This window comes from Rissa tridactyla, chromosome 3 (genome assembly GCF_028500815.1).
Source record: "Rissa tridactyla isolate bRisTri1 chromosome 3, bRisTri1.patW.cur.20221130, whole genome shotgun sequence".
In the NCBI taxonomy this organism is placed as follows: domain Eukaryota; kingdom Metazoa; phylum Chordata; class Aves; order Charadriiformes; family Laridae; genus Rissa; species Rissa tridactyla.
In genome coordinates, this window is record NC_071468.1 from 23,306,691 (window position 1) to 23,325,527 (window position 18,837).

The 18,837-nt window shown below is 40.1% G+C and overlaps 1 protein-coding gene and 1 long non-coding RNA gene across 24 annotated transcripts in view; both read left to right on the forward strand.

Annotated features, from left to right (window-relative positions):
- The window catches only part of LOC128906644 (uncharacterized), a 31,175-nt gene extending 13,508 nt beyond the window's left edge, over positions 1-17,667 (forward strand). Inside the window, exon 2 of the long non-coding RNA XR_008465264.1 lies at positions 252-17,667. This is a non-coding gene — a long non-coding RNA (uncharacterized LOC128906644). The remainder of the gene's footprint in view (positions 1-251) is intronic.
- Positions 1-18,837, forward strand: part of ESRRG (estrogen related receptor gamma) — a 407,888-nt gene that overhangs the window by 86,597 nt on the left and 302,454 nt on the right. The window lies entirely within an intron of this gene.

Genomic DNA, 18,837 nt, shown 5'->3' on the forward strand with positions numbered 1-18,837 from the left:
AAATTCTTTTTCTGATACATTTCTGTGTGTGAGCTTCTTAACCGAACCCATAATTAACAGACTTCTAACATCTAGTGCCTCAAGTACCTTAAAGTTATAGTATCTTGGGGGTGGTGACCTGTGAAAGCAGAGGTTTTCAAAGGGTATCGCTCATGCTTGTAAGCCTTCCAAGAGGCCAGAATAACAAATAGAGTTTGGATATTTTCTAGTCAGGTAAAAACTGCCTAACCCAGTATCAAAATTTCTGTTAGTTTTATTCTCTGGAGACTATCTTCAGGTTGTGGGGATTGAGCTGGAACTGACGGACTTTCCTACTGCCTAAATGTTGTGTGTCATGAGAAGACCGTAGACCACCTTGTTGTGAGAGGCAGTCTGCGTTCAGAACAAAGCAGTTTGGAGGGGCTGGAAAACTAGGGATTTATGGCATGGCATCAAAGTGCAGGTAGGTAACCGCGGCAATACCCACCCTCCAGAAAAATGTGACCCTGCCTAGTCCTGAGTTTCCACAAGTCTAACTTATTATGATATCAGTTACTCAACATCTCTCCAGTGAATAAAAGTTCAGTCTGAGGATCTGTGTATTGTTTCATCTTGATGAGGAAAAAATGATTGAGTTCAGGCCAGGCATAGCTAGTTTATCTTAATATAGGTGAAGCCTGTAAATATACCCACTTTAGCTTAAGATCATGTTTCCCATCATGATATCTGAGAGTCTTTAACTATCTATCATGAGAACTTTCAGTTCCTCACTTAAAAAGGAATAATTAGAAAATTCAGTATGCCAATTTTATCTCATTTTAAAACAAGTATATCTTCTTCCTCTTCTTGTCACGCTTATTCTATGTATCACCAAAGTTGGTAAAAAGACAGGTCATTCGGAGAAAACTATGTGGTATAGTATGAAGGTTGTTCTTTCAGGTTCATAAAGTGATCTGATTTCATTTTGAGTTCCCAATTGATGTTTGTTTTTATTTAAAATGTCTGTAAGGGTAACTGTTCAGAATGTACTATCCAAGATAATAGCATTAACTGGCATGGCTGCAAAATCAATAATAGTAACAAAAATATACCTCTACTGATTAAGAGTGACATAAAATAAATTTGTTAACTAAAATGGATGTAGTCAACAGTTTAAACACGTGTCTTAAATACTGTAGTGCAGTTCATAGTCCTTATTTTAACTTGTAGATAATTTTTTTAAAAGAACCTTTGAAAATGTGTGTTGTGTTTCTCTCCTTATAGAAAAACAAGCAAAATTAACCTAGAAGGTATTTCACTCCCTCTAATAGAGTCCCCACTCGCAAAAATAAACTTGATAACAAAACTGTAGTGTACTGCACCTAGAGAAAGTAATTGAAAATGGTAATTCAGAAACCGTAGACTAGCTTTGAAGGACAGGTCTTTGTCATCAGGCTTCATGAGAAACAGCAGAGCAGAAATAAAAATAGATCATTGACCAAAAATATCCTTTTCCAGCTGGGTCATTTAAAGAACTGTCTTTTTTTTTTTAATCATACATACAGCTGATTCCAAAACTAGGGGGTCTATCTCCAAGGTCAAATACTCTGGAGGTTTTTGTTGTTGTTTGCTTGCTTTGGATTTTGAGTGGTTACAGGCATGAAGAAGAGTGTTTTGCAAAAATATAAAGCCTGGAATTGGGTCTTTGAGTCAGGTATGCAAGTGTGTGTTCATCGAGCCGTGACCAGCAGCAGGGCGCGTGCATCCCAGTCACGTCACTTCCAAGCCCAGCAGATTCCTGTCGCAGCTTTTAGAGGTCTCTTCTGCACTGACTCATAGGTTTTGAACTTGGTACAGAAATCCAGATGTGTGGGCCATTTATGTTGATGGCACTGCACTAACTATCCAAAGTTGGTTATTAGTGGCCTCGCATAAGAAGCCTAAAGGCCTCTGGGCACTGAATGGGAACACTCTGGGCACCCAACATAGCATCATCATAAAGGTCATCACAGGTCAACAGTGTGGCAAGTTAGGTTTTACCTCATTTTGAGGGAAAAATGAAGACACTTGGCCATTAATTTAGAGGTCTTCAAACTGTCTGAAGTTTGCTTTTTGGAGATACTGCAGTTGAGGTCATATTCTTGTATCTCAGGGGTTTTTGTGGTCATATATATAGTTGAAAGTCATGGAAATGCTCTGTTTCTATAGATTATTTTTATTTTCCATTTAGCTGTGGGGACAAGACAGTTAAAAAGGACCTCTTCCCCGTGTGGGTAGAAGTGTGCTGACGAAGTGATTTTCACTGTGCAATGGCAGCAAAGAGGACTGGAGGCGAGCAGCAAGGCTCCCAGGGTGCTGCTCAGGTGCAGGTCACACGGCTTCCTTCTCTCTCAGCATGTCAAAAAAGGCTGAGGAGCAGAAGGATGAGCGGCACGATCAATGGCAGAGCTGCAACGAGGGTTCACCAGCCACCCCTTGCGTGCAAGTGGGGAAAAGATGGGGGCTTGTCGGAGAGGCTTCCCCCTGGATGTGCACGCTCCGCGTGCTGAGGTGCAGCTCCGAGCAGGGCACCCCGTGCACTCGCTGCAGCTCAGCAGAGCTGTGCCCCATCCCATGGATGCTCGACACGAGCGTGAGGTCTGAGCTGACTCGTTTAACGTTACCTGCTGCAGCGTAAGCACTCTGACACTCGCAGAAGTCTCACCCATCAAGACAGATCTCCAACTTCTATAAACAGTTTTTGCTCAAGTGGGGGCCATTGGTTCGCACCAGCTACTTATTTTTGCTGCTAGCTAAAACAAAAGTTTGGCAAAGCTTTGCTTGCGTTCCCTTCATGCAGTGACATTTCACAGGAAAGACACACCTGGGAGACTGCTATAGACACTTCAGACACTGCGTAAAATGTTTATTCTTCCTAGCTCTTTATTTTAATACATAAACACAGCTTGAAGCAGCGATATAAAATAAAACTGAGTATTGACAAGAGACACAAAAATATGAAGATTCTAGTTCAGGACTATCAGAGATAATGATACCTAAACACCTTAACCTCAAACTCATTAGTCTCACATATCTCAATCAATATGGATTCTCTCAGAAATCAATTTTCAGCAGCAAATATGATTGTTAAATAATTCACAAGTTACAGGCCTTCGGGCAAGAAGAGGTTAGAGAAGCAGAAGGAAAGTGGTGATCTCGACCTGAGATGTGATTTCAATTAAAAGAGGAGAGCATCTGTAAAACTTAGTTTTATGTTCAAGGTGTAAAACTGTTTAAAGAGAAGAGGATTATAAATGTAAATTACAGTCTTAGAAGTATAGTATTTAAAACACATTCTTATTTTTCATACGTTAGCAGAAAGAAGCCATTCAATTGATCGGCAAGGAAGCTGTAGTTTTAAAAATTCCAGCCAGTGCTATGGCATCATTTATTTTGTTTATTTACTTTTGCTTTTTCCCCTGTCTGTATTACACAGCTAATTTATTATGAAGTCTCAGCGAAAGGCAGAAGTGGTACAAAACTTCAGGAGATTCTCTTAAATTCTTTGAATATTTCTGACCAAAGGCATTAGAATTTATGCCTCTTGTTAATATTATTTTCTCATGTCTGCTTGGTTCCATACCCGTGTTTTCATATTCGCTATCAGGTGACTGACAGTTCTTAGCAGAAACATTATTTTAGGGGTGGAAAGATCAAGCTGGGAGAAGTCTTATGAGGTGGGATGGTACTAGCACTCCAGCACTTTTCTCAGGGCCTTATCATGCCTGCTGCAGCCCATGGAAAGATTTGTATTGATCTGCTGAATCTTGGATCTGGCTCTAATGATGCTTGTGTAAATTTGGAATTACATCACTGAAGTTAATGGTATAATAACTATATTAGATTAATGCAAATACTCATATTCGGGCCCTGAATTCTTTGGATTTGTAGTTTTGTTGCAATGTCCGTAGATGCAAGTTACAGTTTTAACACAATTTAAAAATCATAATTTAATTAAAAATATTTACTAACCTAATTATTTCTATACCAGACATCTCTTTGAAGTAATTACAATGATACATTTTAATCTGATGTTATCTGTATTCTGCCAGGGATTTTTCAATGGGCATAATTTGGATAAATATCAAGTGCTCCAAATGCATTTGAATTCAACCCAGGTCAATAATGGTATTACTGTCTGAAGGCCCTCGATGGGTTTAGTCAGATGAGCTGGTGAGCTTATTCCAGTTTTGACAGCACTTAGATACTCTGATGTCAGATGCCAGTATAACAATTCAAGCAGATGGAAGAGTTGCAGTGAAAAGGTACCTTTAGCGAGGCGCAACTGAGGCTTTGTATAAAGACCTAACTACGTTCCTAGTCTTTGAAGTGATTCGAACTAAGGTTCGTTGGTTTGGGGTTACCGTGCATATGGCAAAACCTTGAGTTCTACCGATGTTTGTAGTTTCTTTCCAAAGCACTCCGTCCTTCATGGCTGTCTGACAGCCTTTCACCTGCGCAAAGTTTCAGTTACATCAAAACTGGAAAAAAAAAAAAAAAAGAAATCCCAACAAAAAATCTCTCCCTCAAGAACTTGGAAACACCGTATACGTTCACCACCTCTAAGGTTGTTCAAAACAGGAAAAAACCCACCACTTTTAAAAATACTTAGCTATCTCTGAAAGTACTTAGAACTTTTTCTCTGTTAGGAGATGCGTGAAAGAGTAAAGGAGTTTTCTCAGCTGTGGATAATGAGTGGATTGTGATCAGAAGTGAAAGGCGGCACCTGTATGCTGGTGAGAAGAGCGACAATACTAAAGAAGAGCATGGAGATAGTTTTGTTGTGTAGCGACGAGAGAGAAGATTTCATCCCCTTTTCTGTCTCAGTTTACTGCAAAAAAGAAAATTTGTATCTGTAAATAGGGTCATGGTCTGAGCCCATGTTCCAAGAAAGCAAAAGAGGGGCAAGGAAGAGCATTTATGTTTATTGCTATGGATTTACAGCCAACTGCATTAAAAGTGATTTGAGTCAAAAATGGGCTAAAGTAAGCGTAATAGGTATAATATATGCTCACGGTGCTCTTCTTTTTTAAATCTGGTTTTGTGCTGAATGAACTTTGTTTTTAAAAATATATTTTGAAATGTGATTAGTGGTGAACGTCAGTGAAATTTATTGTACTATTAAAATCCTATTGGGTCTTTGTTTATGAAATGTATTTTCCTGTATTTGAGGTTTAGGGAGGCTTGATAATGAGGCTGTGAAGATTCATGGCCCCTTTTCTGCAGCTTAATTTAGGCTCTATATCAAATATGTAAAAGAACATTATATCTTCCTGCAGCCTCTGTGTGATACATTTTTGTATTATTTCCCTGCCAATGTTATTTCTTTTACAAATGCAGAGTTGGAAAATGGTGACAAACTGACAAGCTTAGCTTTCTGTTATTTTCTAGACTAGAAAGAGTAAATTTGAAAGGTGCTGTGGTCATAAGTTTTATTAAGGTGAGACACATGTCCAAGGCCACATGTTCGCTAAAGATCACGTTATTCTTGATTTAAGGTAAAAATGGACAGCCAGCAGTGAAATTTGTGTTTCAGGGGAGATGTTTCAGAGGCCTACTGTCTCTGCTGTTGGCTGAGAACTTTCACCTTACAGTGTAGGACACCTGAAGATAAACGTTCCTGTTGCAAAGCGTCATGGTGCCCCAAACCATATGCCAGTGACCTGGCAATGAGCTTGAGATTTAGAGGTGTAGCTGAGGGATACCCTCGTCCTTAGCTGTAACGAACTTCAGAGGATGATGATTACAGAGGAAAGGTGTTATTTTGATTTTTCACAGAGTTGGTTCTGTCTCTTCCTTGATTGTGCTGGTGATCGGTGCTGTGATCTGTCAGTGCAGAGAGGCACAGGTATGGTAGAATCAGTGGGTGGTTTCAGTCTCTTGCTCCAACACAGCGTATCTCTTCCAGGGCTGATTACAATTTGTGACTTAGGGAAACACCATATTTTGCTCTTTCCATAATTTAGGAAGATTCTTTCATTCCTGTCGTGTCTCGTACCACAGATTATTTACTTCTTGATGTTCAAACCCTCCCTGAGATCCAGGTTCAGGAAGAGTAGGTGTCTCTGGGCACGATTGTTCTCCGTTCTTCAAATGTCCTTATTACTAACTTGGTCAATTGGCTGTCTCTGACCATAAGCAGGGGAGAAGTTTCTGAAGGATGGAGATACAGGAAGAACAAGGTAAGATGTTCCTATCTGTTATAGGTGCATCCTTAAGTAGGAGAGAAGCGCGTTGCTTCCCGCGTATGTCAGTGTAATTGAAATTAGAACCCTGCCCCAGCACTCTGTATGGAAACTGATAAAGACCAATTTTGTAACCTCGGCGAAAAGTGAAATATCAGCAAATTGATCTCCTCTTGCTTACTCTGATGTCAACCCCAAGTAATCCCACTGAAGGCTGGGAAATGACATATGTAAAACTTTTGTTCTCTGAGCGAGCCCTAAAGTCTTTGGAAGCGAAAAGCTTTGATTTGCCAGCATCTTTCAGATTCGTAGGAATGGTTAGGGAATGAAACCATCAGGTCAGTCTCTAAGATCTCTACGAGCAGTACAGCAGTACATGCCTGGTTTGAATTGTTCCAAGTAGTGTCTTTGAATCCTACCTCTGCTATGTTCAAGATGTTGTTTAGCCAGAAAAAACCCACATCTTTAGGGCCGGGCTTTCCTTTCAGACGTGTCCTCGGATGTCAAGAGAACAAAGCTCTGTTAATTGTTCCTCATTCAAGATGCGTAGCATGGCATTATAATACTCAAACAATATTCATTAGGCGAAACAATTGCAATAATTATCTTATAAAAAGTCAGGCAGGGTAATTTCTTTTAAAATGAGGATAATCTCCAGAGGAGATACTGCTTCAGTTTTGTTTTTGTTTGTTTATTTTTGGCTGAATGGTTTTAAATAGAAATTACTGAGGTGTCAATGACCTCTGGGTTCAATTGAATTAAGACATTTAAATGAAGTTTAAGCAATATTGGTATTTGCTGGGAGGTAGAAAACTGTCCCTGTGAAACATACTGCAAAAATGCCACCTACCTAAATTTCATTTTGAAGCCATGGCTAAAATCGGGTGGTAGAGGGGTTTTAAGCATTTCAGTAAAGTCTTTGAAATTTGGAAAACCAGATCTCAGCCTTAACCATCATCACTATGTTCTGGTTTTTGATGCTTTGAGAAATGACTGGAGTTTTTGTGTGTCTGGAGACTCATATAGGGCATGAAAAATAGCAATAGCATTCCTTCTCTTGAATTTTCTTTTGCTTCTTGGCTCCCGTGTTATTCCCAAGTATTAGCAAGACCCTGGACCTGGGTAATATGCACGATCAGCACAGAAGAAGAACATGCCAATAGCTAACTATTTCAAACACCAAGTAGTCATTTTTACTGGACGCCATGATAATTATCCATCAAAAACTAGGACTTTGTCTAGCAAGGTGTATTCATTCTCCTTCTTTGGATTCAGTACTGTAGTTTCCAGAAGACACCAGTAGTACTGCAAGATTAATTCAATACTAGGATGCAGCTGCATTGATCTTTCTGATGTCATTGCCCTAAATTATTATAGGATACAACTAAAAAACAGGTCTAGAATACATATGAGCAAGGACATGATCCAGCAGTATTTCTTCTCATTCTAATAATGAGTTAGTAGACTAAATCTTTGCTTTGAGAAATTCAACTGTATTTCAGTTTTCGTGATATTCTTTTTTATTATTATTATTTTTAAATCTGAAGGGGGGGTGCTTGTAGCAAGAAGATTGATCACTGGCAGAGAAGAGAAGGCTAGAAGCTGATCCTGTACTCTTTTATTCAAATTCATGAATAATTTTCACTTGTACGAATTGCCCATTGAAGTCCATGGCACTTCTTATATGAGACAGGATCACTCATGCAAATAAAGGTTTACGGGATGAGGATCTAGGATGTGTTATTACAGGGTCATTTCCTGATACAGTCTTGGCTTTTCTACTTCTTACTCACTAATTTTATAGGTTCTATTCTTCTGCCAGAAGAGGTTGTTACATCATTAATAATGGACCTTATTATTGCTTTTAATATTTGAATTATATCTGAAAAAGCTTGAAAAGGTATATTCATTTCCTTAGGAGCATTAAAATTAAAAGATGCTAGACTCTTTGAATTATACTCTGTATAATTTTGAAATAATTTTGGCATTTTTTCCCCTCTGGCAACCGAAGCCTTTAACCTTATGGGACTCTGTTTTAGAGTGACACCACAGTCTTTTCAAAGGCAACGTTATTGTGTCACTGGTACTGAAATGGTACAGTCAGAAATAAGCAGAAAGTAATTAAGGGACAAAAATATTACAGTAGAGCAGGCTTGACCCAGAGACCAAGGGCCATATCCTGCTTGCTTGACTTGAACAAATAGTCCCGTTGCATCTCATTCAGATGGGCAGCACTAACATAAACCCAGAAAAGAGCTCACATGAAGTCATGACTGTAACTGAGATTAGAATCTAACTGAGACAAAATTATGCATGTATATGTAGAGGGAGGAAGAGATTGTCCAAAATATTCATTTAATTTGAATATGTATAGGAAGGGAATGAAAGTGTTGGGCCATATCCTGCTCTCATTTACATTAATGCAGCCCCACGAAGTCTGTTGAGGGTAGAATTTGATCTGACATTAGCACAAACTAACTTTTACATTTGCCAGATTCTTATTTGCTCACAGCATGTGGCTGGCCAGAAATATAAATAAATCAAATCTGTTTCTAGGAAGAATCCAGCAATCCTTTGAAACTTTCCTTCTTTGCATTACAAGAAAAGAAGGGGTAGAAAACAGGGGAGAGGATGGAGGGTTACATAAATGAGAGCAGGTGCGGTCGTGCAGAAGTAACTATTCAGCATATGTAAGTGCAGTTGGAAAATCATTGTCTTGCAGAGAATACTTGAAATTGGTCCCTAATGGCCTTGGGTTTTGTCATATGGTCTTGATTATCAGGCTAAAATTGCATTGCCGATGCCTTTAGTGTGAACGAGATGGATGAATAATTATTACGTGAGCTGAATACCTTTCTGCAAGGAGGAACCAGGACATCCCCTGGTCACCGCAGCTACCATTTCACCTTGCTGTCAAGAAAACTGCAAGTGGCCAATTCATCACTTCCTTATTGTTCTTAAAATATATGTTTATAATAATAGACGCTCATACCTGCACTAAGAACGCGCAATGCAAAACCTCAGCATTGTGAGGAATAATTGTGAGACACAGTTATTTTGGGGACTAAGGGGGTGCAAACCCTAAGTGCCTTATCCTGTTTCTGCAGACCTTGCTTTATCTTTGTATTCACGCAGATCTCTGTGACTATAATAAGGATCAAAATGAGTTCCTAGTAAATAAAATAAGCACACACAAGATACCCTAAATTAGTTTTGGCTTCTGTTCAGAAATGAATTATCATCTTTTTCCTTTTTAGCAGTTAAAAAAGGGCTCACGCACTGCCTCACTTGTCTCTGCCTACCTCTGTCTCCATTACCAGTTACTACTACAATAACAGTAGTAGCAGTAACGAGGTTAACAAAAATCTTATTGCTAGCACTAAGAATAAGTCTCTGTGGTATTGAAAACTCACTCCGCGCCCCACCAGCCCCTCCACAGAAAGGAAAATGTGATGGTAAGGTTCAGAACTACTCTGAGATCCATGACCATGACCACGCTGCTCATTCATCACCTGAATATTTACATTAAGTCGTGGCTGGGTGTGACTGCTGCTTACTCGCCGTGCAATCCTGGCAATTAGTTATGGGATCCACCAGTTCCGAAATGATGCAGGTTGAACTTCCTCATAGCCACAAATAGAAAACAACAGCCTGCACTTCCTCTTGGCGTGTGATCAGAAGGGTTGCATGTGTGCAGGGTGTAAGTATTTCAGGACAAGATTTCCAGTGTCTGCAGGTTTTTCTAATTAATTGCGTGATGCCATTTGCCATTAAAACCCTAATGAAGTGCCTAAACCCAGTTTTGATTAAATAATCAGACCATGACCCCAACTATTCAGGTGTACTGATTACCTCTTAGCAGTTGTTTTAGCAGTGACTGCCTATTATGGACCTAAATAAATGTATCTGTATAGCTTAAATTTGAAGAAAAGGAAGGAAAAGGTAATAAAAAAAATTCACATTTAAAAGAACAGGTTTTAACCATGTTTTAGTATCTTCCATCAAATTCTCCAAATACTCTTCTTGCATGACTAAATTAATCAGGGCAAAACATTTCCCTTGAACTTACAAATTCTTTTATACCTATTTTACAGCTGGCTACACTCAAGCGCAGTATACCTCTACACTCAAAACAAAATGTGTGGCTAAGTCAGGTTAAATATGATCCTATGATCTGGGTGACGACTGATCAAATTAACAACTGGAGTTAAACCTGAAGAGAAGCCTGAAATGAAGCACGTGCTGCTAGTCTCAGTTCTCAGTTTTCTCTCGTTAGCTATCCCAGGTTATCTGGCCCAAAGTAAGGAGGCTTTCTTTTCCCCCAGAGTACCAGAAGTATCTAAGGAAAAGCTAAGTGACCTGCTTAAAGTAAGTGCCAGAGCAGGATGTGAATATTCGGACTTCACTTCACCCAAGCTTATATGTAACTGGTGAGCGTGCTTACAGCAAAATTTGCGTAGCAGCCTGGTCCTGCTTATCTTTTTAAACCCAATATGACAGGCGTCATTTGAGTGCAACTAAACTATTGACTAATCAAATCACCTGAAGGAAAATCTGATGGTGAAAATTAGATGTTCCTAATTTTTTTGGAGACTATAGTCTAAACGCCTAGGCATGATTCAAGTGATCTGAATCTAAACCCCTAGCGCCTCACTCTTGCTGATTTGATTTGGAGCAGCCTCTGGCTTTTTTGAAGTACCCTTTTAAAAGCCTTAATCTGTTCAAATAGTGGACATCGGTCTCAACCTGGCACTGTGATGGACTTTTTTGTGATTGGACGTCTTTTGGATCTCACAAAGGTCTGGCACCTTCTGTTATCATGCAGTGTTGCAAAAGGTCGTGCATTTCGTACCTTTCCCCACCGCAGTCACGGAGCTGCTGCAGGCTGTTGCCAAAGTTCACAGTTATGAGGGTGCAAGGAGTTACTGCCTATCCATGTGTGTTGCTTCCTGATGAATGGTCTTTGGTAAATTCACACTGTGCCTCTTAGTAAAAATTAATTGAGTCACCTTCCTATGAATAAAATTCTAACTGTAGACATCGAGGATATTATTATGTAAAAGGATGCTACTGATATTAAGAAAACAAACAAACAAAAAGCCTAGAGGCTAAAATTTGGTGGTTTATCATGTCCTAGGGTTTTCTTTCAACTTTCTTTTCTAATTGAAAAAGCTAAATTGATTGAATCGTTTGAGCCCTGATTTAGCTTTTAAAAAAAGAAGCAAAAGCTAAAAATGGCTCAGCAAAGCAACTGAAATGCTACCACAGTGAGATCGATAAACTGGGAGGAAAAAAAAAAGGAAGAAGAAAAGTTTTTGAGTGACAGTATAAAAATGGGCAATTTAAATACATCTATATAGTTGCATTTTGCTCCATTGTGTATTGCATAAAATACACTTTGTCAGTGCGTTTCCATGCAGTCTAGAAGGTGATTTATTAGTAACACTGAATTTGTGTTTATGTTCCAAACTGTAAACTACATTTATAGCAATATTTCTGTATCAAGGTATTAATGCTAGAAGTGCTACCTAAGCTTAACTTTACCAATATAACTCAAAATGTAGTTTATAGCGCTATAAATAGTAACATTGATATTGACACTTGCGGCAGCATCTAACTCCCTGGAAAGCTGTTTCTGATGCTAAATGAAAATGCAGGGAGCTGACAGTGTATTTATACATACCAGGGAGTACAAATAATACTTTACAGCTCTCATTGTAGAGGTTCCCTTGTGCTAAAGAGCATTTAAATATTTAGTGGCATTGCCAAATATTCCAATTTGAAAACCGATGTTTGCATGTATTACTAGATGCATGGTATTATTATTAATAATAAACTTATGCATAAACATATTGAACATCAAGCATAATGCCTGTTATCCGTTGTTGGAGTCTGATCATTCATGATGGTCTTTGACTTTGTTCCTTGCCCATTTTTTCGGGGTCTTCTGGATTCTCAATGAAAGCTATTCAAGATACAGTATAACATGAAATCTGTTTCTAGATATGGTCTTTCAGGAGTTAGGAAAAGACACATCTCCTGTTGAGTTATATACCTTGTCTTTGTTTTTCCTCGTTTGAATTTTTGTAGAGGTCTTGTCACATCTGTGAAACATCTGGGAATAGCAACCAGGACTCAACTTCCCAAACCCTCCTTTCAGCTGAAGGGTCTGTGATAGGGAGCCACTTTATGGCTTCATCTCTCCTCCTGCAAGACAGACGGCAAACTGTTGTATGTGTAACTTTCTCTAAATTTTTCAAAGAAAAGGGGAGCAAGGACGGGCATTGCCAGTTCACCAAAACCTGATTTTTGACTGTTCTGAAGGTATTAACAAACTTAATACAAATTTCCCATACTTTTAATTTAGAACAAGACCTGACAGGTTAGGTCTTTTAAAAAGTTTGTGATTGACTGTCACCTCATCTTAAGCACTATCTGAAAGCACTCACTCAGAACACCAGAAACACAAATCCAGTTCTTTTTTCTTTCTCAGGGATCTTGAGCTCCATTCTCAAGAGAAGGTCCTACACACCGTGTGTCTGAATTCTGGGGATTGTGTATAACAATCTACCCAACATGCGACTTTATAAAAAAATTATCTGCTGAACTGCAAAATGCATTATTCTCACAGCCTTTCACGCTGACATTTTTACTTGCAGCTTGTGGCATAAAAGGATTTATGTAATTTTTGGCTATATTACACATGCTGAGTATGGCAAGGATGATGCTTTGTGGTTTAGAGTTCCAGGTTTTATTCTCAGCACTCCTGGAGAATCACTGTTCAAGTATGGACAAGTTTATTTCCTGCCTTGTTTTCCCCATTTCTAAATGAAATATGATTGCTTCCTTTAATGACTCCTTACATAAGCATTGTATATTTTGGATTACTGTGGTCCTCATGAGAGGTGCTCAAAAGTATAAGCTATTTTATCTAAGGTGGATATGTCTGTTATGTGTGTATGATGTGAGTGTGTGCATATGCATACGTTTTGTATTAGAAGCACGTATGTAATATAGGTTTATGATGTATCGATACTATGGTGAAGAGTACCAAATGAAGTGCCCTTACTTGGATAATTACTATCATGCCATAGTATTCCCATTTAAAAGGGTATCCTGTCCTCTTTAACTGAAGTTGAAGCTATTCACTGATGTCAGGCAAATTATACCCTCGTAGACTATTTAGTACTCATGTTAAACTGACTTTATGATTTTCTTGAACAGGTTTTGATCCTTAGTGGTTTTATGAGTTAGAATTGACGGATCTGAATGTCCCATGTTGACCTGAGAGGCTTAGGCCTCTCTGAGATTAAGAAAGGTGGGAGGATCTCCTCTCTGTAGACCTCCTTAGGTTCTTGCACTTGCCTTTAAACTCTTCTGCTCCTGTCAGAGCACGTTTTGAGGTGGGGAGCAACGGCGATGATTCATAGGAGGTGCTGCATGTGAGCAGGATAAGGATAGTGAAGGTGGACATGAGCAACCCAGCACAAAGACCAGGAAACAGCTGCGAGATCAGGGCTAGGAGCACATGTGGGGTTATTTTCAGTGCTGTGGTTGTGCCCAAATCCCAGGAGTCTCACTGAATCCTAACCAGTTCACCATCTCATTCTTCTTTCTTTTGCCAAAACTTTAAAAACTTTTTGCATTTTTTCTTTTTAAGAAGTGGTAAAGGAGTAGTAAATAACTGCTCAGTTTTATCAAGCCTGATTCCTCACAATACCTCTATTAGGAGATCAGCAGCTGTTATTGTAAAGAGAGGTTAGAGCAAACAATCCCTTTCTACAGTCCTGGTGAAAATGACAGTGGAGAGGTTGGTTCTCATGATTTTTCATAGCTTCTAGCTGTTGATATCTGGGTTTCTAATTCAGCGCTTTATATTCTGAAATTAACTTCTCACTTTGGTGCACCAGAGCCCATGTTTGGTGTCTCTTGCCTGATGTAAGTTGTGGCCCTCTCAAGCTTTTCCCCGAGAAGGTGACTATAGGTTGGTAGATTTTTGACTATTTTGGACACCAGTCAGTGTACTTAATGCTTTGTTGGAACAGTATGTTACAATAAACAAAAGATAGCTTGTAGTTTTGTAGCTCTGTGCCTTTATCTGCCCAGGAAATAACAGATTAATGTATTAAAACATGCTCTGAGAATGCACACTCATTTTAGAGTACTGCACCACTTCTTTACAGTTCATTTGAAATACCTTTTAAAACCGTTCTGTGCTATATTCACGAAACATTCGAGCAAATGCTCTCACAACAAGACCAAGATCCTTCAGAAAGGTTAGGAATATGCTTTTCAGATTATCTTGGATTTATTTATTATTAATTTTTTGTTTTCTTTTTTTTTTTCTTCTTTGTTCTGTATTCCTCAGTTTAATTAGATGCCTTCTCCTCCTTTTCCCTCAGGATTCTTTGCTTTCTTTCTATAGCAATTTGTGATTTACTGTCTAATTTGAACTCTAGTTTTCTTTACAGTTAAAAAAACCCCATGTATTCAGATTTCTGACTGTGTGATTAGTGTATAGGAAATAAGGTGGGAACATTAAGGAAGCAAGAGGAAACGACTGGTCCCAGTATATATGGCAACTGTGTCATAGCTCTGTTATTTATTCATCTGAATAATGGACAAATGGCAAAACTCCCACTGATTTCAGTGGGAGCAGAGTTAACTCCAAATGAGCAGCTTTCCTACGTGTCTAATATTCTGAGGACTCAGGTGTTAATTTGCGAAGAAAGATCAACACAGATGGGAAAAGTTAGAGCTTGTGGAAGAATAGCTGGTTGAAATGCAGATCCACACAGTAAGGACCTAATCTGCTTGATGCCACATACGGACTTCAATAAAAGTCAGAGCCCTTGCAGGAATCCAAGCTAAATGATAGTAAAAAATCTAGACAGAGGCTAGACAAAGCCCCTCACTGGTGTGAAATTGTGTGTATATATAACCTTACATGTACAGATTTGTACGTATGTTTCCTTAGAATAAAGCATTAATAAAAGGAAAATGGCATCCGGGAAGACAAAGCATCCAAGGCAACCCATCTGCACTCTTGTCATATGATAGACTTGGACAAACCTAAAGCTGCCAATACAACTGCTCAAGAAGTATGCCAAGGGAGCAGATGCTACCTCTGCAAGGATATTTTCCAAAGTTTGGCATTCAGGATCTTGCGATTACCATCCAGAGAGGAAGAGGTGAGAAAGAGAAGTGGAATGATGTTGCCTTGGCACCTCCCGGTGTCAGCTTGCCTTTCACATTCACTTGAGCTGGGTGTTCTCAATTCTTTCTTCTTCTGCCTAAGAGAGGCATCTGGTGTGGAAGTTAAAAAGGAAAACAGCTATGTTTGAAAGTAGAATACTGTGAAACTCGATGCTACCTTTAAAATATTTATTCAAGGGCAAATTCATGAATGTATTTAGGCTTATGAGGCATAATCATGTTTGGGTTAGCAAAAGGCCCACGGAGGTACTGGATAAATCTGTGCAATCAGAAGCCAGTGGGGTTTTTGTGACCTCAAGTGGTTGGAATAGAAGATTGTTATGATTTTTAGAGAGCAGCCTGAAAGCGATGCCTTTTGGAGAACAGCAGGTCCTGTAGCACCTTTGTTCATTCCCAAGGCTGGGGCGTGCAAGCACCGCACGGATGGTGGGTGAGCCAGGGTTAGTATGGCAGGTTCCAGCCACATCTGAGGAACAAGCAGCTGCTTTTTCGCAAACACTTGCACACCAGCAAGACCAGGCTGAGGAGAAATGGGGGCTGCCATAGTGCCACTGCTTGTACCTGGTTCAGTAAACTGGGGTTAGTGCTCTGCCCCTGTGGTCAGCACCACCCGCAACCAAATATAGATCTTTTCTTTAAAAAAAAAATAAATTCCTCTACAGAGTTGTTTAAATATTTCTCATTGTTTTCACCACCTCTATATTACTAATCGTAACGGGGTAACGTGACAGCCAGCGGGCCTGTATTCAGGTGCTCGGCTTTTCTAGTGACCTTCAGCATCCACGTTGTTGTGCCTGACACTCGGCCATATCTGCGAAAACGTCCCTTCTCCGAGCTAATCTGAGGAAACACACATATATCCAGCCAGTAACAGTCTCTGTCGCCAAAAGTTTATAGTTTCTTCCAGGCTCGTGCTGATAAATAACGTCTCAGTGATTCCTTTAATATGAGAAAATAACTCTTTGAGGCCATGCTCAGAGTTCTTATCAAACTTATTTGGCTTTTGGACTAAGTGCGCTTTTAATCAAGCCCCACCAGCACAGGAACTAGTAAGCGATGACCTTTACTTTGTTTTGGGGTTGGAAGAGGGGGAGAAGGAGGCAGGCTGTGACGCAGTTCCTGGAGCTCATCCCTGCTGAGCCGTGACTGCCCGAACCTTTGCTCCCGGCCCCTCCGAGGAGGAGAGGGGTGAGTGAGGGAGGCTCAGCCGAGCTGCCCGGCAGCTGGCAGCCATCCCGAGGAAGAGGAGAAGGAGGCCCAACGCCAGGAGGAGGGCCGTGCCTTTCCCACCCCACCGTGCTCAGGCGCACGCAAGCTTCGTGTTTTCCTAACGCGGCATTTGCCCTTTCCCGCCGCTGGACGCTGCGAAAGGTCACCCGAAATGATCTAAACGCATCGTTTCCCTGGTGTGAAGGATGCAGTAGGGAACATTCGAATGAAGGCGGTGCTTTTTCTTTTTTTTTGTCTTGCGAGTGCCCCCTTTGCTGTTGCAGTTCCTGCAGACTGGTACTGTCACCTGGGTTGAAATCCACCCCAGACTGCTCCCTGTGCATGCAGCAGCCTCCAGCGCGGCCGGGACCTTCCTCATAGCCCTGGAGGGACTGTCTTGGTTGCGAACTCTCAGTCTTCCGAGTTGCAGATCCAGGGACCTTGGTCTCATTAGCTCTACACATCCCTGGAGCATTGCAGAAACCCCAACCGACAGTCCGCCGAGGAAGAGGTTTTACGCTGGTCTTGGCAGCGTTTGTTTGACTGGGGGGTTAGCAGTGTCCTGAGCAGAAAACATGAATCTCATTTGCTAGGACTGAAATATAGCAGCCGAGGCAGATCATCCTGTCTCGCTGTTTTTATGTGTCCCTGAGTCTAAAGTCATTTTTAAAATGTGAGTGATGCAATTTCTTGCATCTTTCATTTAATATGCTGCTTGGTAAACAGTGTTTTAGATTAGTATATTTGTAATTTAAATGAAGACAATACATCAAGACAAGTCAGAAAAGAAGGAAGAAGTTTAAGGAATGATTGATGCCTCTTTCAGCGTTTTGCCCTCTTCAAAAAGGAAAAAAAAAAAAAAAAAGGAGAGGGAAGAGGCGGGATTATTGAGGATCTAGTGGGGTAAGGGAGAAAGAGAGAAACTATTGTTCATGGGCAGAAATACACTATTTTTAAAACCACAGTCAGCTCTGATAGCTGAATCTGTTTTCTTCAAGCGCACTAATAAATTCTGCCTAATTCATTTTTTATTCTCTCTTGGGGTCTGCTTGCAGATTTGCCTCAACAAAGGAAGCATCATGTTACTTCTTTTAAATAATTGATGGCTCTTGGTCCAAGCCAGCTTGAAGGAAATTCAAAAATAGGTCCTGATTGAGTAAATACCCTGCCTCCCCCCTGCCTGCACCCCCATCCCTTATTTATTTTTGCAGCCTGGGTGACTGGCAGTTGCCGATGATGTCATTGAAGCTTTGGGTACACTCAGCACTTAGCAGCTCTGATTTCATTTATGTATTTATTTATATTTAAGAAAAGGGGGAGCTGTTAATTGTAAACTGTCTGATGGAGCTAAGAGCTCTTAATAAATCATAATCAGTCTTGTGCCGTAACAACAAGGGTTGGACTTTAACAGGCTGCGGTTGGAATGGGTACCAAGAAGGGCGTTGGGGAGACTTGCATGTATACGTTCTCCTCTTCGCTGGGGGATGTGGTCTTCTCAGGGTACCCCTGGGTCAGTGGTTTCCATCGTGTTGGTTGTTTGCAGGCTTTGTCATGCCACCCCTGACAGCAGTGTTGTTTCCATGGAATAAGTAATTTTCGCTAGACAGCGCGGATTTGTCGAAGCTCTGTGATGTCATTTTTAAAGATGTACTCTTTATAATTTGCCCTTTAAATTATTCAAAACCAGAGTGGTCTCAATTAACAATAACAAAACCCAGCAGTGATTTTTTGATGTTTTTCTCCTTACTTTAGCTAGCCTTGAAGCAGGAGCGTGGTCTTTTTCTGCTGCCTTTACAGCAAATATTGCCACAGTAAGAACATTTTTGGTGTAAAATACTGCATATGAGAAAATAGTGGAAGAGGTCACATCTAGTGAGTTTTGCAGTCATACTCTGATTTGCAGTCCACCTGACTTCATGCCTCCCCAGTTTTGATAGCAGCGAGCTAAAGGACTAAAGGAAAGTTGGTGGAAGATGGCTTCTGTGTGAAATTGTTGTCCCTCTTAGGTTTTCTTTGTAAGGTATATCGACGTTTTATAACATTACTTATGCAATGTTGCAGAAGCGATGCTCCACTATAAAAGGGGCTGATGTCTGTAGAAAAAACTGTGAATTTGTTTTTTCCCCAAACAGGCAAGTCCTACAGTTTCTCTTGATAAAATATTTTAATGCATGAAACCAGCACTCACCTAGTAAATAACATAAGGTCTTCTTGACCTTGCAGCATTACG